Source organism: Canis lupus, chromosome 1, assembly GCF_003254725.2.
Source record: "Canis lupus dingo isolate Sandy chromosome 1, ASM325472v2, whole genome shotgun sequence".
NCBI classification, from domain to species: Eukaryota; Metazoa; Chordata; class Mammalia; order Carnivora; family Canidae; genus Canis; species Canis lupus.
In genome coordinates, this window is record NC_064243.1 from 52588354 (window position 1) to 52615485 (window position 27132).

The 27132-nt window shown below is 37.9% G+C and overlaps 2 long non-coding RNA genes across 4 annotated transcripts; one reads left to right on the forward strand and one right to left on the reverse strand.

The window, feature by feature from the left end:
- The first annotated feature begins 11128 nt into the window (after positions 1-11128).
- LOC112644414 (uncharacterized) lies at positions 11129-25858 on the forward strand. 3 transcript variants are annotated; one of them, XR_003126364.3, is made up of 7 exons: positions 11129-11308; positions 11780-11856; positions 14909-15119; positions 17207-17462; positions 19471-19532; positions 25341-25408; positions 25523-25858. It is a non-coding gene; the product is annotated as an uncharacterized LOC112644414 (long non-coding RNA). The 3 variants fall into 3 exon arrangements; XR_003126362.3 differs by lacking the exon at positions 14909-15119 and having other exon boundaries at positions 11131-11308; XR_003126363.3 differs by lacking the exons at positions 14909-15119; positions 19471-19532 and having other exon boundaries at positions 11133-11308.
- LOC118352012 (uncharacterized) lies at positions 16974-26019 on the reverse strand. The gene is made up of 2 exons (XR_004808390.2): positions 25792-26019; positions 16974-17302 (listed from the first exon to the last, which is right to left on the reverse strand). It is a non-coding gene; the product is annotated as an uncharacterized LOC118352012 (long non-coding RNA).
- Positions 26020-27132: the final 1113 nt, after the last annotated feature.

Genomic DNA, 27132 nt, shown 5'->3' on the forward strand with positions numbered 1-27132 from the left:
CTACATGGTGGCCATTCCAGAGGACGATCGTGACCAGTCCACGAAGGTGTGGAGGAGGGGCTGGTGATGGCTCCAGCTGGGGTCCAAGGAGCAATCTGAAGGACACGTATGACATCAGCTAAGGATTTGGTCTTCCTTATCTTAGCAATAATGGGCAAATACTGGAAGATTTAAATGGACAGCACGATCAGACTTGCATTTTACAAAGAAGATTACCCTAGCGGTGGGCTACATTGGCTACATTCCCATTAGGGTCAAGGAGCCCCAAACAGAGGAGCTCCAGGGGGTCCAGGGCTAAGACTCCAGAGCTATAGGGAACCCAGCCCTCGTGTGTACAAAATGATTATTTCACATAAAATCTACAGGGCTCCACAAAGTTATTTAGACACTTCCTTCATTCTACAGATGAAAACAAGTCAAGCCCTTGATGATTCTGTAGAGCCTGGAAACTCCTGAAGATTTGAGAGTGCACAGATTTTCTGGCTTCAATGAGTTTGAATTATTTAATTGTTCTTCTGACACCACCCGAGGCCGTGCTTAGCACTAGGGGTCAGAAAGGAAGGCTGAGTGGTGTGCCCCCCACTTGGCATCTTTCCATGTCACTCCTGCCTGCTGCTTCTTCCCAGTCAGGGTGCCAGAGGGTCTTGGTAAGCAAACAAGATTTTGTAACAAGGTTATTGAGCTCTGCAATAATAAGTGAATTTTTCATTTTTACCCCATTAAACTTTTATAATAAAGTGTTTCATTTGTCTTTGTCACTGACAGGCATTATCTCTTTCACATTTTAAATTTCTTCTCTTTATCAGATATTCAGGGCACACTGTATTGTGTTTCGTGCACCACAAAATACTGTTTCCAGAATGTCTGCCTGGAGGACTTATTCCAGGAGACTCCTGTGCTATCAGGCTCCAAGACTCCAAGGCTGGGATCTAGGCCTGCAGGATCTAGGTCTACCACACAGACCAGAGAAACCACTTTTTGTGCCTTTTACACTGTTTGTAACCTGGGGAAAAAAAAAGGACCTACAGCACTTTTCTCAATTTTTAAGCATTAAATGAGATGGTAATGAGATAAGGTATACATAATTAAGTTAGTTTACAGTTTTTTTAAACAAATGTTACAGAATAATAGGTCTGATTTTGAAGCAAATCATCTTGGAGTGTAATCAACTCGTGAAGTGGTTAATAATATTTTTTCTTTTTGCTTCTTGTCCAGAGATTTTAGAAAAAGTTAGCAAAATTTATCAGTAAACTGAAAAATTACCATTAGTGTTGACTAGAAAATGTTCACAAATGTTGGTATTACTCATGGTCTTGGTTAGCCTGTGGGGGGAAGCAGAGGTGGCTCTGTCTGTACTTTGAAAAACCCACACTGTTCACATTTTCCCTTTCCATAGTGGAAAGCACTCAATAGTGGACACATACATTTCTTCTCCAAATATTTAATAGATGCCAACTGTTTTATGCATCATATGCTAAAGGATTATCATGCATATTCAGGCTTAATGCCCACCAAGGTTGTAGACAATAAATATGGGCAAATTAATTCAAGCTTATTCCCCAAGACTCTCACAAATCAATTTTTCGATGCTAGATGCTTGGGAATATTGTGTTATCAATATCATATAAACAGACCCTGTTGCTGACAGTGTAAAGACAGATTAGGTTTAACCCACACTGAGATAGACGATGCATAATTCCCAGTATTAAATTACACACACACACACAAACACACAGAGGCACATACACCCCTTTAAATGACACCACAGTAACATTATCTTAATGAGCAATGCTGTCTTCACTTCTGGGTCTGCCCTCAGGGAGGCTATTATTCTCCATTACCATACTAAAGACCGTCAGCATCATTGTCATTAGCAATATAATCCACAGCCCTTTCCCTACCTGGGAAGATCTCCTGCTTGCCTAAATTATGCTGCTGTTCTCAAACTCACAGGCCAGTTTTGGATTTTGGAAGGAGCACTTAGCAGCTGTTCCACCAGATGGATGATCTTTAGTTGTAGGGTTTATATATTTGCAGGACAGGAAAACATCTGGGTAGTAGCAATAAAGAAGGACTCTTGTTTCTCTGATCTGGTGACCAAAAAGCACTTCTAGAATTTGGGGGATTTGAAATGAATGCCAAAAATCTGAGAATTTTGTCAAATTCAATTCCATTATAATGGCCTACTTGTAAATTGGAAACCAAAATTTGTCCTGTGTTATGCTTTTCAAATTAAGACAGAAAATGAAACCAATCTTCTGCTCATAACTGCAATTGCAAAAAAGAACAAAATCACCTTTGTCACAGTGTCTTTTGCTTCCAAGGAAACAGTTTGATTGGAAAGACAGTTTCATCCCCCTCTTAAAATTGTTCTTGCTGATAGGCCCTGGCTCTGATGGCCGAATGTGGGGGCCTCTGGGCAACTCTCCTTTGGCGGAAGATTGAGGCATGGTCCATCCTTGTGAGCAGACTGTGCTCTGCCCTGCAAGCCAACCAAAACATGTCACACACTGTGTTCCTCGATCTTGGGTTTATTAAAGTGAATATTGAATGTTCAGAAACTAAGACAGATGGGAACTCCACGCCTAGTAATCTGAATTATTCAGATTTGATAAAATACTGATTCCTTTCACAAAATGGAACCCTGATACACTCTAGGCTAAGCAAGAAGGTGTTACAGATATTCACTAAATCCCAGGGTCTTCCAATTGGAAAGAAACTGAGAGGCTCCTAGTGTCAGGGACTCTGGGGTTCTCAGTAGCAATATCTACCGGGAATTACTATGTTGGGAGTCATGTAATAGAGGATGCAATATTTTTTTAAATAATGAATTTAGAATTTAGAACGAAAAAATTCTTTCTAAAGTTTTAAAATGAACATTCTTGGGTAATTGCCCCTTCTTATGTGTTTATTTTATATTACTGATCTGTGCCTAATATATGCTTGGAGAAATAAAAATGAATTTTTTAAAGCACTATTTCATTTGGATGAGAAATTTCCATTTTAAATTTCTCTGTGAAATTATTGTAAAAACAGGATTTGTGTGTGTGTCTATGTGTGTGTTTTGGAGGGGATTCTGAGTAGCATAGAACACACTGATGTCTACATCCTCACTACACAAACCCTTGAAAGCAATGATGCTGTCCTTGCATGAAAATGAAGATCACTTCAGCAATTGCTGTATTTTGTAGCTCTTCTTTCAGCATATTGTGTATTTTCTTTGTACACCTTTTTTCTCTTTAAATACCAAATGTCAGCGTAATCGATTCACCCAAACAGAGGCCATTCTCATTGCAAACTCAGGGAATTGTCTATATTGGAAAAAAGAAAAGAAAAAAAAAAGCCAGGAAATCTGCTTGGACTTAAGGATAAACCATAGCACACACTCCTCAACCTATAAAAGCTGGGATTTCACAACACTGAAGACAGAGAACAGCAGGAGAGGATGAGAGACACTGAATGCAATGACCTCTGGTACTACCTGTATGTGATGTCTTCCGATCTAGTTATCTGGTGAGTGCGTCTTGAAGATTTCGTACAGAAGATAAGCTGAGTATGCAAGCGCAGGGCAGGGGAAGAATTTGGTTTCTCTCTCAAGTCTGGCAGAAACCTAGGGCCCAGGAGAATGTTACAGGCACTCCTCAGGGAATGCAGACCAAGGAAATCAGCTATCTAGAGGCAAGTGCCACCTGCTTTAGTTCTACTTCCACCTCATTGTTGTTCAGTTTTGTATTCTTGAGTAAAAATACTGGAACACATAGCAGGTGGGTATTACTGGTCTCTCCCTGCCAATCCTCTTCCCCTCCTGCAGTACTGCAAGGTCTTAATACATTAAGACCCATCTAAGCAGTGAGAAATGTTTTTGCAAAACTTGTTGATATTCTGGAAATTACACAAGTTCGTGTAGCTACGTCTGAGTACTTAAATTATTATCCAGGTATATCTCAGAGGAAGTGAGAAATATGTGTCCCATTTGGGATTTTGATGAAAACAAAGTATCTTTATAGTTTTAGTCATTTTCTTGTATATTAAAGATATAAATTAAAAACTCCATGAAAGTAACAAATATTGGAGACTAAACACAATTTGAAGGCATATTGAGAAAATTATTCTAAGTGACTACAAATTGTAAGGTGGAAAGAAGAGGGGCTGTCACTGAATTTATCCTGACATAGGACTAATATCTACCCAGGGATGTCACGGTTGTAGAAGCTTGATTAAATATCTAAAGATTCTCACGCACAATTTTACCACCTAGAATGGCTTTGACTAGAAAAAAAAAAAAGTGAGATTCTACACATCTTAGCCTATAAAACAAGGCTGTCACATGGAAAGGCCTTTATAAGCAGTCTCACCTTCTAGGATAAATGTCACAGGTTACTATAGACAGTGGTATGCAGGTAAATGTTTAGCAAACAGCTCTGAAAAGAAAGAATTTGTGTACATATGGATCTATTCACACATGTAAATTTATTATAAATTTCACTGATAACCAAGATGTGTAGCAAGTAATTTACAAATAATATAATACTCTTGTTAATTTCATATAGGAAATTGAATTTCTCAGCATGCTTCCACTGATTTTTTTTTTTAAATTGTTTCCATAGCCAAGCTATGGTTGCAACTGACCACCTCGTGTAGTGATGACATGAATATTGGTTAAGATTTTCACGTTAATTTACGTTAATAAGCGAGGTGTACGTGACACAACAAAGATATATGAGCAACTTTACTAGTTCATCAATAATATAAGAGACTACTTTTCTGAGTCAAAAAATAGTTTTGAATACTGGAACAATCTCCCCTTAATTTCTTTTTTGTGCCATTGATAATGTGACAGCTACAGACACGAAGTACTTTCAAGTTTAATCTGCTCTATTGATGTTTTTCCACATGTCCTTATGTCCAGACCATCAGCAAAACAGCAAGTCAAGCCCCAGCTTGTAGCATTTGCTGATTTCTGTGGTGTGAATTCTTTCATCATAGCTGACGTTAACCTGCCAATGTGACTCTGCTGCTCACAGAGATGGATTATTACACAGAGATGAATCACGCAGAGATCACCCAGAGATTGATTATCTATATGCTTCTGTTAAGCAACAGGCTTACAACATTCCTGAAAATTCAACAGTCAGCTCTTGAACTCTTGATAAGATGTTTTGCTCTTGAATGCTAAGACTACTGGTTTCTAATACTCAGAATTTTATGGAGAATGAAGATTTCATCTCCTTTGGTCGGAATCCAGTAACCAATTTAAAATAAAGTTATCTTCTTTCTGAGATGTGCTGCTTACAGCTTACGTTCTATCACCTGTGTCTATGACAGTTATGATACAGTTGCTGAAGTTTACATTAAGGGTGAATGTATGAAAGCTGCTGTGGAAAAACCCAAAGAAGCATCTGTTGATATGCCTTTCAGTGTATTAGCTTCTTCAATGTCAATAAAGGATAGTGAAAAAAATCTGTAAAAAAAAAAAAGAAAAAAAAACTATGAAAATCCATAACCACACTATTTAATTTTTTAAAAAATCACCATGAGGGCAGCCCGGGTGGCTCAGCAGTTTAGCGCTGCCTTCAGCCCAGGGCGTGATCCTGGAGACCCGGGATCGAGTCCCACGTCCAGCTCCCTGCTTGCAGCCTGCTTCTCCCTCTGCCTGTCTCTCTCTCTCTCTCTCTCTGTGTGTGTGTGTCATGAATAAATAAATAAAATCTTTGAAAAAAAAACACCATGAATGCTCACCATTATGTTGAGTTGGTCTCAACACCCAGAAGAAGTGATGTATTACATGGTGCATTCTTATAGATTTCCTCTCATAAAAAGTAAACATTCAGTGTAAGTGAAAGGAAGTTCAAATGTCCTAGAGAGCACAGCACAAAAGGATAATGATGCAGGCCAGGAAGACCAGGGACCATAGCAGAGAGTACACTTTCATCATTCCATTGCAGACTAAGTGTTATGATTTGGTTGAAAATTTGAATAAGACTTCTGAGATAATTTGCTCCTTATAAGATTACCCAAGGTTGCTGAGAGGGCAGGATGGGAATTTAGTAACCATGTCATCTCATTTTTTTTTTTAAGATTTTATTTATTTATTCATGAGAGACACACAGAGAGAAGCAGAGCCATAGGCAAAGAGAGAAGTAGGCTCCCCAAGGGGAGGCTAATGTGGGACTGGATCCTGTCACTCCAGGACCACACCCTGAGCCAAAGGCAGATGCTCAACCACTGAGCCACCCAGGCGCCCCATGTCATCTCATTTTTAAATGCACTTGGGCTCTGAAGAGTTAGATTTCTATCAAAATCATTGAGCTGTGTTTACATCTATATTGGTAGGGGCACCAAAAAAATCACAGATAGTTTCCCAAAAATATTAACACAGAAAAAATTCCGTTTTGCCTACATTTACACATTTGCCTCCTTCTAGACTACCCAGAGTAATTACATCAGATTTCTTTCAGCAAAATTTACATAAAAACCAAACAAATGAAGACAGATAAGAAATTGCAAAGCATACAGAATTGTTTTAGCCTTACAAATAGGAGGATCAGCATATTTTCAAGTCTTGACTAAATCTCAGCTTCTAAGAACCAATAGTGTTGCGGAAGAGCTATTTGATTCTGTTTCTTGGCTTTGGGGTACAACTGTATCTCAGGACTGCTGTAGTACTTTGTACCATGTCTTCTGGAGATGTGGTAACAGGTTAATAGGTGATTCACATAACCGGAATAATTCAAGCAAAATTCTGTTATGGAGAAAGGAAATAAGTAAGTAGAAATAAGGAGGGACCTTCTTGGTCTCCAAGGCGGTTGCTGTTTTAAATTCACTGTAAATCCAACAGATGAGGAAATGATTTCCATTGAAAAGGTAGTCGATTAGAGTTTCTAGAAGGTACACCATGTTGGGGGAAGCCACATGGGAAAGCTTCTCTGTCAGGCACGAGGCAGTGAAGGGGGAGAGCTCTGGGCTAAAAAGCCTTTCCTGTGGTTTCTGAGAAGGAGAGGGTGAAGAAGGGGAGACAGGTGTAGGATTTACTAGCTTGAATGATTTCAGTGGGCTCTGGGGCACAAGGGCTGTCCAGGGTTGCCTGGCATCTGGCCCTGGGGTGTTCAGGGTAGGGCCCCAAGCCCTGTAGACTCGGGATTGATCAGTTTGTATTTGAAAAGCAACCCCAGGAAGCGGACTCCTTGGGAAATGGGTCCTATGGGAGGGAGGATGTCAAAGCCAGGAAACTGGGGCTTCTCTCAGTTGTATATGGTCAGATGATTGTATCATTAAGTCTATTTCAGAGGCTAGAAACACATTTAATACAGTTACTGATGTTCAAAATGTATCATATAGAATACTCACCTTCTGTTGAGTGCTTATAACTTTCTGTTTGTCCATCAGCAAATCTGGGTGAGATTTTAACATTTACCTTATATGAGATTAGAAGAGAATTCATGGAGTGGCAGTTTATATAAAGCTCTAAGAGCCTTATGGTAAAAAGTACAAAACAGATTCAATGTTTAAAATAGCAACCACAAGCAAATAGCATAGATGCATGGCAGAGGTTAATTCCATAAGCCAAAAAGCTAATGTTTTGAGTGAAAGGGGGGAAAAAATCATATATTTGTACTTGCCGTTGTAAACAAGAAGGCATGCTGGGTAGGTAGCCTGAAGCCAGCCGAATTAGAAAAACCCTTTCTGAGATTTCTCTTTTCATTATTTATAGGCTGGAGAAGATTCATTGTTTGCAAAACAACAGGGGCAGCTCTCTTTCTACATCCATTGACACAGGAAAATCTTCTCATGGAGGATTTATTTGAAGTCCTGTAGTGATTCCCGCCCGCCCCTTGTACCTGGACATTATGAATATAAGAAAGTCAAATGACATAAAACATTACACTTGGTACTAAAACAAAATTAAAAGGAACCTGTATTTTGAACACGGTGAGGTGAGGTCAGAAAAGGGAAAGAAAGAATTCTCAATAATACATAGATGATATAAGTGGGAAATTTGTTTAAGGAATAATTTAAAATCGTGGGGGTTTTTTTGTTTGCTTGTTTAGTGATTTGCTTTGTTTTCTTTTGCTAAGATCAAATGTAAGCATTTCCAAGAAAGTGTTCATTTTTGACTGAGGTAAAGCTGATTTTAGGAGAATATAGGAGGTTAGAGTTCTAGAATTCAAGTCTACCCAACTGGTATGCAGGGTGCACCATTTGCAGCTGATCCCTCAGAAACTGTAATTTCTCTCAAAATCTCTTAAGCCTAAGGAAAACATTAAGCACATTTGATCTGTCCCAGAAGGAATTTATTAGTGGCTCGATGCTGATTTGTTGACACAGCAATTCTCACTTCCAGGAAAATCTCCTAATTACCCTTAAAGATTGCCAAATTCAATCTTAAAATGATGGCGTTATTTTCCCAATCCACAACCAAAATGAGTCTCGTTATTTTAGAAAGATTCAGAGAATAATTTCTAACTACTGACCCAAAAGTTGTGATGATTTCCCTCCCTGACCTATGTGATGTCTTTTGCTTGAATGCATCAGAAACGTATCTGTGCTCACGTGAACAGAAGTTGAGAGGAAAGTGGCCAGACCTCAGGACAAAATCAGGGCATCTTAGATGATTTCAGGTCTTTTCATATTTGCCTCATTGCGCATACCTGCTTGATTCTTCTTTGTATCTGCAGAGGGTCCACCCGCACTTATCTAATTCACATGGGAAAATAAAAACAGGCCACATGGGGCTCTGACATCCATCTGTTGCGGGTCAGTCTCCCAGAGAGAGCCTGGATCAACCATCAACCTAGTTTCCAAACCCCGGAGGAAGGCCCTCAGAGATCCAACCCATGGGGAGAGCAGATTCAGGGGAGTGGGTGCAAAGGGGTGCTACTGTCAAGTCCTGTGAGGGGAAGGGGCTATATCCAGGATGGGGGGAAGGGGTGCTGGGCCCAAGGGCACAGCCCCAGCACTTTGCTGCAGGTGTCTTGGTCCTCAAGCTCTCATCAAATGCCTTCACCACAAACATCGAGTGTGTGGTGTTGTAAGCAACTGGTCTCAGAACCCTTTTTTGGGGGGGCATGTTCCCCCTGCCCCCATCTCCCCAGTACATCATATTCACCTAATTCCTTCTCTAGGGTTCCAGATTTTAAAACAAAACAAACAAAAAACCCAACTCAGATAAAGCAAATAATCTCTTTAGTTGTCACTTTTCCTAACATAAATGGACTCATGTTATTTCTTTGGAAATGCAGATTGTATCATTTCCCCACTTGATTTCTCCTTTGACCCCAGTTCTTGCAGGGTTATATGGGGCCCAGGTTCCTGGATCTCCACCCCTGATTCTTTTCCCCCACCATCCACTCATATGCCACATGTGAGGTCCCTCTGAAGTGAGAGATCTTCATAAGCCTAGGTTGTTCTCGAGGCAGGCATGCACGGTGGGTCTTTCAGAATTGCTTACCACCGAAATGCCTCCAAATCCATACTTTCACAGCTGATATTTCCTAGCTACTAGAGGTCACCTCTTTTGAGGATGTTTAATTCTAACTTTGCAGCTATTCCATTATGGCTTCAAAGTATATGAGGAAGATGGATTTCTCTGGGGGAAGTTTCTGGAGAGAACTCTCATGCACAGTGTTGGGTTTTAAGGCAGCATTAGAAGGCTTTGCCTTTATTCAGTGAGAACCTCTCTTTCCTTCAGGGATTGCTGGTAAAGGCAAATAAACTTTCAAATGCATTATTTGCTGGGCCACTAATTGATCATTTGATGTAAGACTTCATAGGCTAGGCTGGAGCATGTTATATAAACTCCAAGCTACAGAGGGAAATCCCTTTCTTCCTGAACAGAAGCACACCAGGTAGAAGAAAACGGGTGGAGGAAAAAAGTAATCCCCAGGCATTTTACCTTCCCAGACAAGAACAGAAGAAACATAAGGAAGATTCACATTTCACAGTAACCCTGCCCATCAAAACCTGCACACATGTCTGTCTCTTGGAATCTGACCCAATCATATTAAAATTCTGTCTCCTTTGAGAGGAGAAAGGAGTTCTTCCTCTCTCTTTACACCACCTCCATGCAATGCTTGCTCTCTCTTTCTCTCTCTCTCTCTCACACACACACATTACTATAATCATCATAATTGCTGTAGAAGCACAGCCATCACTAGATAATGTAGTTTTAAAGCACCAGAGTGAATTTAATACTAAAAAAAATCTTTCCACATTCGAGCTGATATTGTCACTAAATGCCACCCCTTCCCACCCCTCCATAGAACAATAAACTTAGAACTCAGATGTGAAGATTACAAGAGGTGATCCAAAATAGTGCCTTTTATAATATTTTCTGAGCTGCTTTTATCTTCATCTCTATTTTAGATTTTAACACGTGAACTATTGCAATTCTCATTTTTGTGACCTCGGCAAATACTCCACTCACTGCCCCTAATTACCTGTTTGAAGAAATATGAGAATTAGGTTTTTACATCTTTCTTCCTAATTTCACTCTGCAGATTGCCCGCCTGCCCACGTCCTCTAAAGTCACTCACTTCATTCTGACTTATTTGGTACCCTATTTCAAATTTGGGTTCTTCCCCTGCCTTCTCCACCCTCTATCCATCCCCTTAGTCTATACTTGAAAACAGCCATTTGCTTAGTATCTCCATTATGAGTGCCTGGATCGGCCATCTCTCTCCATCTATATAATCATCTTGTCTCATTTGTCAAGAATGTTCTCAAGGAGTCCCTGGACAGACAGATTTGCAGGGTAAGAGAACACACATGTGTTTCTCAAGCTTCTCTTGGAACACTTAGCAATTGTTCTTCAACAAGATGGAGACTGGATGGAGTTTGGTACCAACCAAAAATAAAAATAAAATTTTCAGTGCCAATATACTCAGAATGAACATGGTAATAAACAAAGGCAGGGTAATGAGTTTTTTTTTTTTTTGAAGAATGAGTGGGTTTTTATAAACATGCTAAGGATTTGTCAGTTGTATGTCTTCTTTGAGTTCCTTTACCAGTAGTGAAATTGAGTTTATACTGATTCACTCGTCCTTTCTCATCCATCTTGTCCTGCCTCCGGAACCAGTGGAGTGTGTTGTTCAGATGGTTGGCTGGAGTTACCAGCGCAGTTCATGGCTCTAGCACAAAGCAATGTTAATTGCATAACAGGGGGAGCAAGTCCATGACTTTGGGGCTTAGCAGCATAGCAGGTTTGCAGATTCACAGAGCTAACCTGCTGGTAAGAAAGAAACAGGTGTCTTGACTACAAAGTCCATCATAACACTAGAATTTATGTGCCTGGAGGAGCAGGGATTTTGTTGTAAGTACTGCCTAATCATCGCTGGAACCCTATAAATATTAAACAGTAAGCACACGGCTCAACGATATTGCTGTCTGCAACTTATTTTGCATGCATAATTAGAATAAATGACAAATACATGTCAGTCTGTTCAGAGAGGGTGCACATGGACAAAATTAATTGTTTAGTTTAAAATCTGAAGTGAAACTTTGGTAGTTTAATAGTAAAATGGCATTATGAATCATCTTACCTATCAATATATATAAATCTGGGTATTAAAAGCAAGTCAAAATAGTTTTTATTTAATAAAACATGACACATTGTCATGATGCTATTAATTATTGTTCTGTAGAGTATTTTACTGTGTGTCTATGAATATTAAATATCTTTCTGTTGCTCAGTAATCTTGAGCCTTTCATGCTCCTTGTTAAAGTGGCATCCTACCAACTGTTTTGCCGTGATTTAAATCATTATTGATTCCTTTCAAAAAAGTACACAGCAACCCCTAAAGACGATGAGTATTTGGAAGCTGCTAAGTGACTTCACCGGCATTGAGACCGGATATCCTGGTAAGCAGCATTTCTTCTTCTAAGCCCTTTGCAATGTTATATTTGTTTGAGGCAGAGGAATGTAGTGAAAAAACAGATACAGGCTAGGGATTTTGTTCTATGATTTATCAATTGTGTGACCTCGGCTAAGACAATTAGCCCTTTTGCTTATACTTCCTTATCTTAAAAAACAGGAAAACATTTGCTTTTCCTGCTTCAAATATAAGGATAAATGAGATCATTTATGTGAGAGTGCTGTGTAAAAATGCTCTGGAAACAAGGTATTTGTTCTTTGTATAGTAACACATACCGGAAGGGAAATGAGAGAGTGTGTTGATCTCTGTTAATGGTTGGCATCTCCTGTTTGAATATGTCCTGTCCATAAGTGGTCCTCAAGTTTGCTCCCAGAGAGCTGCTTGGCAGATAAATAGATTTGTGGCAGTAAGGCTTAGCTAGGTATGTGCTGATGGAGGGAGCTCTTGCAGTAGAATTAGGGAAAACTTATTTCCTAGAGGTATAAAGATCCAAACGAGTCTGAATTTAAAGATACATTATGATTTGATCTTCCTAAAGTAGCCAGAGTTCACTGGTAATGGTGATCTAACAATTCTATTGTAGATAAGATTATGCTGTTATTGAAAATCATATTTTTTCCAGGAGAATTGTGGTAAGATGTATCTAAAATACATTTTATTTGCTCTTTTAGTAAATGTCTGCTTTATGGGATCCATTTTTTTTTCCTCATGCATTCAATAAGCAGAGATTTAACAAACAATAGTACCTATCTATGCCATGTAATGAAGAACAAGACATGATCTTGGTGGTCTGAGATTTTATTACTCTCTTCACTCACCAGACCAGTTTCTCTATGATGGTTTCTAATTTAGTAAGATTAAAAAAAAAGATTCTGGAAAGCCTTCATATTGGCCCTTTTCTTTTCTTTTCTTTCTTTTTTTTTTTTTTTTGTAGCAATAACTACAAGAGAGAGAATTTCTACTTGTCCTTCTACTACATGTCAGTGTCACCTTGTTTTATGAGATTCAAATTAAATTTGCTCAAGTGTCCATTCCTAAAATACAGGAAGACTTCATGAGCTCTTAGAATTTCTGGGATTCTTTTATAGAGTTTACATGGTTCTTAAACACTTCTGTTTTTGAATTTTTGCTTCTGGTGACTGTTCTGTATTTCGGTAATTTTTGCAAGCATATGATGTCTGTTTTCCATATGTGTTGCCTTACACTGAGTGCTCAAACTCTTTTATAGCCTTCTAGCTCAGTGCAATGGGTGTTGGATCAAACTTGTGCTGAATTTCCATGACATTTACACTGAAGCATTGTCAACAATTTAACACTAGATTAGAAAAAGCAATAAAACTTTTAGAAGAAAAAAAAAAAAACTTTAAAAGAAAATCTAAGTGACGTTGGATTTGGTGATTAATTTTTACGTACAACACTAACAGAATGATCCATGAAAGGAAAAAAAAATGAAAATTTAGATTTTACTAAAAGTAAAGACTTCTGCTATGATGAAGACACTGTTCAGAGAATGAAGGGACAAGCTGTAGACTGAGAGAAAATGCTTGCAAAACATGCATCTGATGAGGGATGTGTACTGAAAATACATTAGGAATACTTGTAACTCAACTATACGAAAATAAGCCACTCAATTAAAATACAGGTGAAAGGGCACCTGGGTGGCTCAGTTGTTTGAGCCTCTGACTCTTGATTTTGGCTCAGGTCATGATCTCAGGGTCATGAAGTCAAGCCCTCCGTAAGGCTTGACACTGAACATGGAACCTGCTTGGGACTCCCGCTCTCCCTCTGCTCCTCCCCAACTTTCTCACACTCTCTCTCTCTCTCATATATATATGTATGAAAAAGAGATGCCTGAGTGGCTCTGTGGTTGAGTGTCTGCCATCGGCTCATGTCATGATCCTGGGATTCTGGGATCAAGTCCTGCATCAGGCTGCCTGCAGGGAGCCTGCTTCTCCCTCTGCCTATGTCTCTGTGTCTCTCATGAATAAATAAATAAAATATTTTTTTTAAAGAAAGATCTAAGAAGATGATGTGTCCCCAAAGAAGATATACCATTAACATCTAATTTTAGAGGCTATAGAAAACACACAAGATGACATACAAAATGTTGTAAAAATCGTATTTAAAACCAAGATAAAGTGCTGAACAAAACTTTGGGAAGAAAAGTAGAAATAAAGATGGCATTTACATGTTGAAAACAAAATTATAGAAAGAGAGTTCATTAAATCCCAAACACTAGGGGACAACTGAATGGGAGAAATCAATTTTAAAGAGTCCAAAGGGATGATAAGAGCTACAACAAACCATGAAAGAGGTAGAACAAATGGAAAGCACATGGAAACATGAGAGAAATAAGAAACAATTTACCTGTTATTGTTGTATAATTGACCATTGTCATATGGATCATTCCAGCCTCTTTTCCTTTCCTCTCCATAAGTTTCCACTGGCATACTGAGAAACCTGGCTCCTACCATCCACCAACTATCTGCATAACTGTTCCATTGTACTGTACACCTGTAGCATCAAAATTATTGACTGGTATCCCTGTGGGAAGCAGCTTCATTGACTAGAGTCCAGTACAATATAGAATTTATTATACTTGGTTTTATAGACTTGACTAATCTCCAAAATTATTTAGGTCAGCACCTTTCTCCTCATCCCCTCTAGTGAGGTGGTTTCAAATATTTCCAAGATAGTGAAGTTCTCCCATCATATTCTGACCCCCATCCTGGGATCCTGTAATCTGATACTTGTCTGTGGGCACCAAAAGCCTAGGGCTGCTTTAAAATGTAATCTCAACCTTAAAATGTCACTTCTAGATTTTCTTATAACTGAGGGCTCTTTGCCCGTTTGCTTCTTGTAAGTTTTCACTAGAATTGTGTCCACACTGTGGCTTCCAGGACCTAACCCAACGTCTGTACGGCATCCACATTTAGGTGTTTTGTGGATGTCTCCTTTCAAACAATTACATTTAAATTTAATCTAAGTTTTCCTCACACTTCTGAAACCCTTTTCCTCTCTCTCCACATCATTTCCAGTTTACTTTTATCTCCCCTTATTTCAAGTCCCTCAAACATGGGGATTTCTAAGTTCCCAGAGAAATAAACTGACTGGCCCATTCAGAGTTTGCTATCAACCCATGGTCCAACCGACTCCAACTCAACCAGGCATTTGGAATTACAGAGATCACTGTACTCTCAAAAGGATTATGGGAGGAAACGTTTGAGGAGGACTACATTAAATAAACAGGTAGAGTTTTTTTTATCTGCTATATTAAAAGAAAAAAAATTGCAACAGAATTTCATAAAACTAGGCCATTAAATCCAGTGATCATCTTTTAGTTTCATCTTATTTGACCTATGAGTGATATTAACAAACAAAACACTTCCCGACTCCTCCTGGATTTTTTTTTAATTGGCATTCAGAACACCAAGGTCTGCTGCTTTTCTTTAAATCCTGCTGATTGCTCCTTCCAGCCTCCTCTGATAAAGTCCCTTTTCTCCTGACCTCCAACAGGTGAGATACTCATAGACTCAATTGTTTGACATAATCTCTTGGTACGCCTCTAATGATCTTATCCAAATCTCTTTCTTTAAACTGCATCAATATGAGATGAGATGATACTCAAATTATAGTCTCTAGCCTACACCTCTCCTTCGAACTACATATTTATGTCTTTACCTGTTCAACATGTCACTTGTATAACAAATAGGCATGACACCCTTCACATGTCCAAAACTGAGCTCATGACATTCTCCCTAAACCTGTTGATCCTATAGGCTTCTTCATTTTAATTATTAGTGAACATATATTTCCAGTTTTTCAGTCCAAAAAGCCATGTGTTATTCTGTATCCCTCTCACACACTCCATGTCTGCCTGTCATTGAATCCCGCTTCCTCACCTTCAGGTATATCCAGATTCTGACTGGATCTGCTAACCACTCTAGTCTGTCACCAACCTCTTAGATTGTTTCAATGGCCTGCTTCCACTCTTGGTTCCTGTTCAGAGTCCTAAATACACAGCAGTCAGAGGGATGGTGGCAAAAATAAACCAGATCCCATCTATCCCCTACTTAAACTCCCCCTGCCCCCACGTGGCTTCTCACTAACAAAAAATGAACCTGGAGTCTATCCTCTGGTTCACTGACATGCACATGACCTAACTGACATTATATCCAGACCTCATCTACTTCTCTTGCTCTTCTGTATTCTATCTAGCCACACCAGCTTTCTTGCACTTTCTTGAGCACACTAGATCTACCTGCACTTCAGGAAACCATTGGCTTACCATGTTTTTTATCCAGATATCTGCCTGACTTGCTGTCTCATCAATTTTATGCCTTTCTTCAAAATTCACATTTTCTATGGAGGCTTCCATGGCTACCCTACATAAAATTTCATAATATCAGACATTTCCTATCCCCAACACCTACTTTATTTTAGCACTTAATACTATTCATTGCCTACCATACATTTATTGTACTACTTAATATTGTTTATTGTCCATCTTTCCCACCAGAATTTAAGTCATTTGAGGACAGGGAGTTTTGTCTTTATAATCAACCATATTATTCTGAATTCACGAACATGTCATAATACAGAGACAGTGTCCTACCAGGATTCATTAAGTCAATAAAATAAATGATAGATTGTTTTAATTCCCACAGCAACTCTAGTAGATAAACATCATTCTCAATAATCACATGAGGAAATCACAGTTCAGGCATGAGGTCATCACTTGCCTACATCGTGAACGCAGCTGGACCTCAGACTCAGGCTTTTATTTTGAATTTTAAGTTTTTTTTTTTTCACATTATTTTTTTCCTAGTAAAGGCCTATGATAATTTCTTAAACCTACAGAATGTTGAGTAAATTCTTGTTGATGGTAATATTTTAGGTATATGTACTTTTCATAATTTTCAAGTGTGGTTTGTATTCTGTATTTCACTTAAATAATTTTGTCTTCTTCAAAGAGATGATAATTTAATTGTTATTTGGCTTCCACTCCAAATTCTGTGTTATTTTCCAACTTAAAAAAAGAAGAATATGTACTCATATCCTTCCTTTGCTTCATTCTTTGAGTATAGCACTGAGAAACCAATAAAACTTTTTTTTTTTTTTTAATGCTTTGACCTTGGTCTAGACACCATTAACTAATTTTGTGTTTCTGATTTTCCCCCAAATTCTGGGTAAGCACTTCTACAAAAAGAGACAAATCTCCATGCTTTCTTCTGTGTAACAAACATTGGATGGTTGTATAAAAAAAAAATTGTATTTCCAAGTGAATTCTTTCTTTCCTTCTACTTACTAAATGTCCTTGTCTTCTGCCATCCCAGGTTTCTGTGAGGGGATTTTCATATAACTGAAAGCCAAGAAGCCAAGGCCCATGATTGATTAGGACTGCTGCCATATATAAACTTGAAAATTTGCTCCTGTGACAAGATAAGCACAGACAAGAGACTCGATCAAAGTCAGCAGCTGCCAGATGTTAAGGCATGCATTTTGGTCACAATTTTAAGGATGCTAACTGGCTTTAGCACAAAGGAGGTTTCATATGTACTCCCAAGGCAGGTGACGCACCATTGATGGAAGGTTAGTAACTTTTCAGATAAGAGTGATATGTCTGATTGCTATTAAAACATCACCCTTGGTAATGGCATTGTAGGGCTCTTTCATCAAAATGAGGTGTTGGTGCTTGCCACCCACACACTCAATTGGAGTCCAGACATCTATTGATGAGGGTAGTGTGACCGCTGAGGGCTGGAGGCTTCAAGACAGATTGTCCCTGAGCAAAATGCACCACTCACTCGCCGCTGCAGGAAGAATGGCTATAGAAAGTCATTCTGTTGTTTGATTCATGGGTCCTGGGGATAAAACAAAGCCTTAGTTGGACTGTCATGCATTAATCCCTATCATGCTTACAAAATTAAAAGGATTTGTTTTTAAAGTCTAAGATTATTAAATGGTCAACTCTTTGAACAAGAACAGCTTGCTATGGGGAGGAAATCATGATGTCACAGAACAACTTGGATTTCTATGAAATATTAAAAGAAGAAGAAGAAAAAGAAGAAGAAGAAGAAGAAGAAGAAGAAGAAGAAGAACAGAAAAAGATTTTTAACAAGTTTTCCCTAACAAAACACTAATTTGTCAGCTAACAAAAATATTAATTTGTCATGACCTGAATCAGGAAAAAAAAATCCCCTTCTTTAACCTTCACATAATTTCTCCTCTCTCCCTATTGAAGAGGGAGTTTAAAAAAATCCAGAAAGTCATTCAAAGGTGAATCTTATTTTACTTTATAAAGAAATGCTTCTTTTAAAAACATTTTGTTCACAGGTACCATGAGGTTCTTTAAGAGTACAAATTATTCTCCTTTATCACTTGAGTGAAGAGAGAGAGAAAGAGAGACAGTACCAGCCCATGTGTATAAAGTGTCTTCTTTGGATAGGACTGGGTGTACTTTTATGCTGGGCATTGTGCCCAGCTCATTGTAACTTGTTATTCATTTTTTTCTAAATTGCAGCTTTTATTCCAGTCCCTTCAGAGATAATGGGACCACAAATCCTATTATCAGAATGATTCTGCTCTTCATGTGACTTAGGGAGGGTTTCTGTAGTGTAAGTAACACATGTTCCCATCCTCTGGTATGCAAAATAAGACCATTCTAGACATCCATGTTCTTGGTCTATCTTTTACAAACACGTGCACTCTGCTACAGAATGTCAACACCAATGTCATAACATAATGAAAGAAACTAGATTCTTCTTCTAGGCTTCCTCTATGCTTTCTTGAAAATGCAGCTAGCGTAACTTTCTTTCTCTTGCGGAGAATCTTTACAAATGTCGAAGAAAATCACAAATGATGTGATTCGACAAATGGATGCAATAAGAAGAATAGTGAATTTTAAAAATAAACTTTTAGATTTGGTTTTTAAATAAATCAGGGAATGTCCCATCTGTAAGTTGTTGTGCCAGTTACTTAACCACCGTGGGTCTCAGATTTATGCTCTATGAACTCAAATTAACAATATTTACCCTAACTACATTACACAGTTATTAATAATAATGACTACCATCTATTTGCTATTGGGAAATCTAGAAAAATGAAATTCAATGACCAGAATGAGCAGACAGGAAATCGATTCTTGGGCTGGATGATTAATATTAAGCTTGCTTTGATCACTTTGCTTATTTGCAGCACAGTTGAAGAAGGTTCCTTCACTATGATGCCCTTTTCTATTCAAAAGGACAAAGGAGATCTTTGGTGGTTAGGTTACTGTGCTATCTATGTGCTGTGATTGCTCCTTACAGTTTGTTTTGCTTTCTTTGGAAAACAAATAATGAACCAATTTGTTACTTTGTGACAAATGAACTGGCAGCTTTATCAAGTGGTAAACCACTGTACCGAACAAATTTACATAAAGAAACACAGTGCCAGGAGTCAGTAAGCTTCAATCCTCCAAAGTAGATCCAAACGTAATGTAACCAATACATGAGGCACCTGTGAAAAAATATGTGAAGATCAATTACTCCCAGGGAAAGCTGGGGGTACAAACGTCCTCTGACTCTTGCTGACTATGTTTAAACATGTTCCAATCTAGAACATGTAAGAAGAATGGACATGAGGCCAGAGTCCCTGCTGAGGAGGCAGGACACCAGGCAGGTGGGTGACTGGCTTCCTAGGAACACTTTGGGGTTTTTTCTCTTGGGAAATTCTTAGGATGTTAGGCTCCTTTGGGGCTCTTAAAATTAGGGACCAATGTGATATTTAATTAATTTAGGGAGGATGTTTAGCTATTCTTTTTTAGCTCACAGTGAGTCTATGTAGCTTGTGAGCTGAGAAGAAAGAGAAGATAAACCAGTGATGCGTATGCAGAGAAGGACTTCCCTCCCTCTCTCATCATTCACTTCTTCTCCCTCGTGTTCTCCCTCATGCTCATTCACATTGCTGTGGTTCCTCTTCAGTTCACTCTATACCATCTCACCGTGGTCTCCTGTTCAGCCTGACCACCAGTGAGGCGTCCCATGCCTGCTTCTTCACAGCCTTACATAAGTGGCAGAGTCTTGCTACTTCCCTCTCTCTCCTCTGAGTTATTCTTATGCACATTTGCTAGGTTAATATTATTATTATTTTTACAGGAAAAAAATTAATAATACTGACTACCATCTATTTGCTATTGGGAAATCTACTTGTCATTTACCTTCTGAACTGTAGGATCCAAAAAGTGGGGCTATTCTGACTTGGGTTCATAATGTCACAAGTCACAAGGATCAGTGGTCCTTTCATGTACTGAGAGCCTCTGTAACAGCTGGTTTTGCCTTACTGGGAACTAAGAAAAATACCTCCTCCATACTTGTATTAATGCTGAACATTCTGACTTCAGGGCTTGACCTGTGAATGCCACCTCCTCCCTGTGTCCTTAACCACTCTTCTGGGAAAAACAGAAGTAGTGCTCCTGCCTCTAAATCTCTACAGTGCTTTGTATAGTTTTTTTTTTTTTAAGATTTTATTCATTTATTCATGAGAGACACAAATAGAGAGAGAGGGAGAGAGAGAGAGAGAGAGAGAGAGAGACAGTGAGAGAATCAGGCTCCATGCAGGGAGCCCAATGTGGGACTCTATCCCGGGTCTCTGGGATCATGCCCTGGGCCGAAGGCAGGCACTAAACCACTGAGCAACCCAGGGATCCCTGCTTTGTATAGTTTAAAAGATAAAACATACTATTACTTCATATTTTAGAATTATACATGCTCATCATATTTCCTCTTTCATTGAATAAGTTCATTGTACTTAGGGTCCATCTTTAGCATATTGTGCATTCTTCTTTTGGCTTGTTACATATAACTGACGCTGGGCAAATATTTGTTGAATGTGAGCACTTCCATCTTTCTTTTCCATATTCTGGTTTTGGAATGACAGGATGCATGCATATGCCTAGTTCATTTTCAAAAGGCTCTGTGCTTTTAAATTCTGACCTGACACAGAACTTGAGATGATGACATTATAAAATATTCATACACTGGTGTCATCATATCTCATCCCCAAAACTTAAATGGCTCAGCTGACTTAATGGATTACCTTCGTTTTAAGGATCATTTGAATATAATCTTCCTCCCCTCAAATTATTTCAATCATTGTGAGCTTCTGCTGACCTACTTTTAAACCAGTGGAGAAAACCTTCCCAGAGCCAACATTTGTAATTACAGACTAGCTAGTAGTGTCATAGTAGCTACAGGATACTATAAGCCATTTTTCTCACCAAATCTAAATTGAGAGGATCCAGGTTAGTTCACACATCATCTCTTAAGGTTCAAAAGAATCCCCCCAAACTGCATATTTCTTTTGGCCCAAATCCTGAACCAAGGAATCAGGCAGTTGGGAGACCCAAACCTGATAATGGATAAAAGTGATGGTATTCTTATGTTCGAATCCCCAACTGAGACTGATTTATCTAGTCACGGGAAGGGTGGGAGTTGGGCAGACATCCACCCACATGGTTAGAGTCTGGACTCTAAATATCTGGCACTCAGGAACCGACAACAACACATGTTCTCTTGGGTGGCAGCTATGCTCAGAAAGACAGAAAAGGAAGCGACTGACTGAACCACCTTGTCTCTTTCCCAACTGAGTGACCAGATGGAGTCACTCTTCCTTTACTGGCTGAGACTGGAAGGAAGAATGGGGGTTGACTAATGACCACAAGTGTTATGGGTAGATGGCCATTAATAGAGGAAGAACTCTCCCTCTGGGCTATCCATATGGTCTCTACTTGATTGTGGTATACAGTGGAAAGAATGACAGTGTTGGGGTTTTGATTTTTTTTTTTAAGCAAGACAAACTTTTGATTGTCCATTTCACAATCTAGTTGTGTGACTTAAACAAGTCAATAGACTTCTTGAAATCTTAAATTCATCAGTGTAAAAGGGATATAAAATAACAACAATAAGAATGACCGTATTTATGAAAGCACTTTTTAAACCATGAAACCTTCACAAACATCAGCTAGAGATAATATGAAATTTATGTCAGTTCTTATGTCAAATTCTGTAGTCATTTATATCATAAGATATGGACTACTTCTAGTTCTTTTGAGATTTGAAATACAAGCTAGGTACTCATTACTTATTTAATGAGCAGAAGAAAACATAAACCAAATATATTAATCAATACAAATGCAAGTGAGTACATTATTCCTTTAAAAAATAAAGACTGGGGCATTTAAGTGGCTCAGTTGGTTGAATGTCTGACTCTTGTTTTCAGTTAGGGTCATAGTCTTAGGGTTGTGAGATCAAATCCCACTAGCATTCTGTGCTCATCAGGGAGTCTGTTTGGGATTCTTTCTCTCCCTCTCCCTCTGCCCCTCCCCCTACTTATGCATTCTCTCTCTCCCTCAAATAAATAAATAAAATCTTAAAAGAATGAAGACTATCAGATTCTAAGAAAACAGTTTGGCAATATGTTTGGAAAAAAAATTTTCTTGGAAAAAGACTGGGAAAAGATGGACTAGGGAAATGAAACAAACAAACAAACAAAAAACAAAAAACAAAAATAAAACAAAACAAAACAGAAAACATGAAATTTGCCAAAAAGATAATTAAATATAATATTAAAGTTATAATTTACACACAAGGTTATAACATCTGAAGTTTGTACCTATAAAAATTCATAACATTCTTAAGGATATTATGAATCAAAATAGTGAACAGATTGTAAAAACTATTTTAAAAAGAAAAATAATCTAGAATTTATGTACACATGACCAAACATTTGTGATATATCAGAAGTACATGCTTTTCCCCCAATATCTATTCAATGACACAAAGATACTCTTGTAATCTGACAGTCTTTATATTTTAATGGAGCAAACACACACACATTTATATATACATGATACAGGCACTTTCAAAGAAAGTTTGATATTTCTTCCAAAAGTAAACATATTTTAATCTTGTGATCCAGCAAATGCACTCCTTGGTATTTACTTAGAGGAATTATAAACTTATAGTCATACAAAAACTTGCATACAAATGTTTATAGCAGTTTTATTCAGAATTTCTAAATCTTGGAAGCAACCAAAATGTCCCTTCTTAAGTGAATGAATAAATAAAGTGTGGAACATCCATATAATAAAAAAAAAATTATCCAGTGCTAAAAAAAAAAAAAAAGACTTTCAAGCTATGAAAAGATATGGAGAGACTTTGATTTATATTACTAAGTAAAAGAAGCCAATCTTAAAAATCTACTTACTGTGTGATTCAACTATATGACATTCTGGAAAAGGCAAAATTATGGAGACAGTAAAAAGATCAGTGGTTTCTAGGGGTTGTGGGGTAGGGGAGGAAGAATGAATAAATAGGCAAATCACAGAGGATTTTCAGGGCAGTGAAAATACTATGTATAATACCATAATAATAGATTTCATCACATTTTATCCAAATCCATGTGAATTGTAATGTAAACTATGGACTTACAGTAATCATGATGTGTCAGTGAAGGTTTCACCAATTGTATCAAATGTACCAATCTGGTGGGGAATATTGATAATGGTGAGGGCTATATGCTGTGTGGGGACAGGGGTATATAGGAAATCTCTATGACTTTCAATTTTTCTGGGAACTGAAAACTTCACTAAAAAACTTAAAATCTGATTAAAAAAAAATTAATCTGTGCAATTGGCTCTATCGGGAGAATCATAAGAGATTCCCAGTATGTTCAGAGAAGCTATTGATAAAAGTCAGCACCCATTCACGATCACAAGACAAGTATTTTAGCATGCTAGGAAAAAAAGAAACTTTCCTCAACCTGATAAAGGATATCTTATCTACCAAAAACAACAACAAAAAACAAACAAAAATGCCCTACAACAAACATCATACTTAATGGTAAAAAGGTTGAATATTTTCTCCTAGATGAGGAACAAGACAAGGGCATACACCTCTATCACTTTTGTTCAAATTTATCAGAGGTCTTAGACAGGACAATAAAACATAAAAATAAATAAAAGTCCTACAGATTGAAAAGATAGAGTAAAACTGTTCTTATTCTTAAGTAGCATAATTGTGTTTGTTGTGAATCCTAAGGAATTTACAAAAAAAAAAAAAACTACTAGAAGTATTAAGTGATTTAGCAAGGGTGAGAATATAAAATACATATAATATATATAAGATACATATATATATAAGGTGAGTATATAAAAATCAGTTATATCTCTGCTATTTACAGTAACATCAAAAAACATAAAATACTTAGAGATTCATTCAATAAAACATGTTACATGGAAGGCGTATTGTATGTGGAAAACTAGCAAACATTGCTGAAACTAAAGAAGTTCTAATTAAATGAAAAGATATATCATGATCATGGGCTGGAAGTTTCAGTATTGTTGTGATGTCAATTCTCCCCAAACTGATGTACAGATTTTCAATCAAAATGCCAGCTGGCTTGTTCACAGAAATTGATTCTAAAATAAAGTAGGTTCTAAAATGTATTTGAAAATGCAAGGATCTAGAAATGCTAGAGAATTTTTTAAAAATAAAGAACTAAGTTGTAGGGCTCACACTACCTCTTCTTAAGACTTACGATAAAGGTTCAATAATCCAGATAGTTTAGCATTGGCATGGGGACAGGACAGAGGCATAGAAAGAATAGAATCCAGAATAAAATGTACACATACATGGTCAATTGATTTTCCACAAAGGGGCCAAGGTCATTCAATGGGGAAAAGATAATCTTCTCAGTAATGTAGCTAAACAACTGTATGCCCATAAACCTTCATACTTTTCTCACACTTTATACAAAAATTACTCAAAAAGGATCATAGACCTAAATGGGAATGCTAAACTATGTAGCTAATAGAAGACATCACAGGAGAAAAATCTTTGTAGTGTAGAATCCAAATACACAATCAGAAACGAAAAAGTCAAGACACTGAACTTCACAAAAATAAAGAACTTGTTCCTCAAAAAGCACTGTTCAGAAAGCAAAAAGGCATAGACAGGAGAAGATATTCACAATACACATGTATGACAAAGGATCACATGAGACGTATATAAATTTTGTAACTCAACAGTAAGACAAATAATCCAGTTAAAAAATGGGCAAGATTTAAACAGCTATCTCACAGAGGAACACATGCTGTATGATCCCATTTATATGAAGTTCTAGAACAAGCCAGATCAGATCAGTTGTTTCGTGGTTGCAGGGTTGAGGGGATTGACTACGAAGGGACATGAGGGGTTTGGGGGAGGTGGAAATGCTCTATATCTAGATTGGGGTGGCAGTTACATCATCAGTTTATGATTTTCTCAAAAGTCATACAAACTGTCCACTTTAAATGGGTACATTTTACTGTATGCAAATTATGCCTAAATAAAATTTATTTTAAAAATATGAAAAGAAAATGACAGTTTATTCATCTCTGCCAAGTCTATTAAAGTACTTGCAGGGTTTATTATCTTTTGTCTTTTGTAGAAAATGAGACTCCTATTCTGTTTTGTGGAATAAAGGATGCACATTGAAATTACCTGAAGTTTTAAAAGGTAAAAGCATTGATAGTTGCTCATTGTGAAGTTTTAGACCACTTCTTTCTGTTTAGCATTTTCTACTCTGCATTACATATTTATTTTGTCAGATTCCTTTCTTTTTCTATGTAGATCCTGTGTTATGGGCTGAATTATGCTCCTCAAATGCATAAGTTGAAGTTATATCCTCAATATCTCAAATCCGAGTATATTTAGGAACAAAGTCTTAAAGGAGGTAATTCAGTTAAAATGAGGTCACTAGGAAGGGCTCTAATCCAATACAACTGCTGTGTTCATAAGAAGAGGAAATGTGAACACGCTAATAGGGAAAAATGATGTGAAGACACAAGGAAAAGACAGCTGTCTACAAGCCAAGGAGAGAGGCCTCAGAGGGAACCAACCTTGCCAGCACCTTCATCTTGGATTTCTGGTCTCCAGAAATGTGAGAAAATAAATGTTGCTTAAGTCTCTCGGTCTCTGGTACTTCTTAGCCAGCCGTTGCAAACCAATACACCCTATCCTTATAGTTAAAACTTAGTAAAAATAGAAACATCCTTCATTAAACAAGCAGAACTATATTGTGTTTTCCTATTAATCTGATTCTTCAGATTCCCTAAATGCCTCTGAAGGAGAAGGGATGCACACTAAAGCACACACACACACATTCTCAATTTTACAAATCAGTGAACCTGGCTTTATCTTGGATGACTACTTTCAGTGTCACAGTTCATGTCACATTATGATAGTAATTTGAAATATGTCCCTAAAATATCCAAGCCTTTTGAGTGAAGAAATTTGAAATCTCTATTTAACATTCTCAGAACGTCTTTGTCTCCAGTCTAGTCTAGTTGACACACTTGGATCAATAAGAGAACATTATTTAGTGTCCCTTTGACATTAAAGAAACAACTCTTGGCCAATCTCTAGTACTGTTGCTCTGTCACTGACCATGGAAAGCTATGACTTGTCAGTAGATTCAGCCCGCTGTGGAATGTAAAATCAGTTTCGCTTGCTTCCCCCACTCAGTTTTTGTTGGAAAACAATCCATCCCCAAACTTAGTGGTTTAAGCAGATAAGTGTTTACATAGCTCAGAGTTCTGGGCTGGACTCCGTCGAGTGTTTTTTTCCAGCTTGGGCTGAACTTCTGCATGTATTTGAGGTCAACTGCCAGGTTGGTTGTGAATTGGCTGGTAGAAGTGTTCCTCAGCTGGGACCACTGGCCTTGCATCCTCGACAAGCAGCAGGACCTGTTTTCACTGTAGAATCGCTTTCCAGGAAAGGAAGTGAAATGGGCAGACCTCTTGGAATGAATCTTAGAACAAGTGCAATCCACCAAAAGAAAAGGGGTAGGAAAAGAGACTCCACTTGTTGAAGGGGGAGGGGAAGCATTGGACACAGGAAAGTAACATATTCTGGCTATTTTTGCAATCTACCACAGAGAGTATAAAATATTCATCATCTGAACTGCAAGGATAGTTTATTGCCATTCTTTAAAATTCAAAACAGTAATTTTTTCTTCAGAAATGAAATGATTGTTCACATTCCACAGAGTCACAAAGATCCTTTGTGACAATCACTGAGTTCAAAGTCTGGTATTATGATGAAATGGTGCTATTCTTCTTTTTCGGGTAACCTGGTCTGTATTTCCAACTTCTTGAGTTATCGATAACAGGAACTAATGTTGATTTCATGCTATGTGCCAGGCACCAAGCTAAGTATTTTACATTAGCTTATTTAAAATG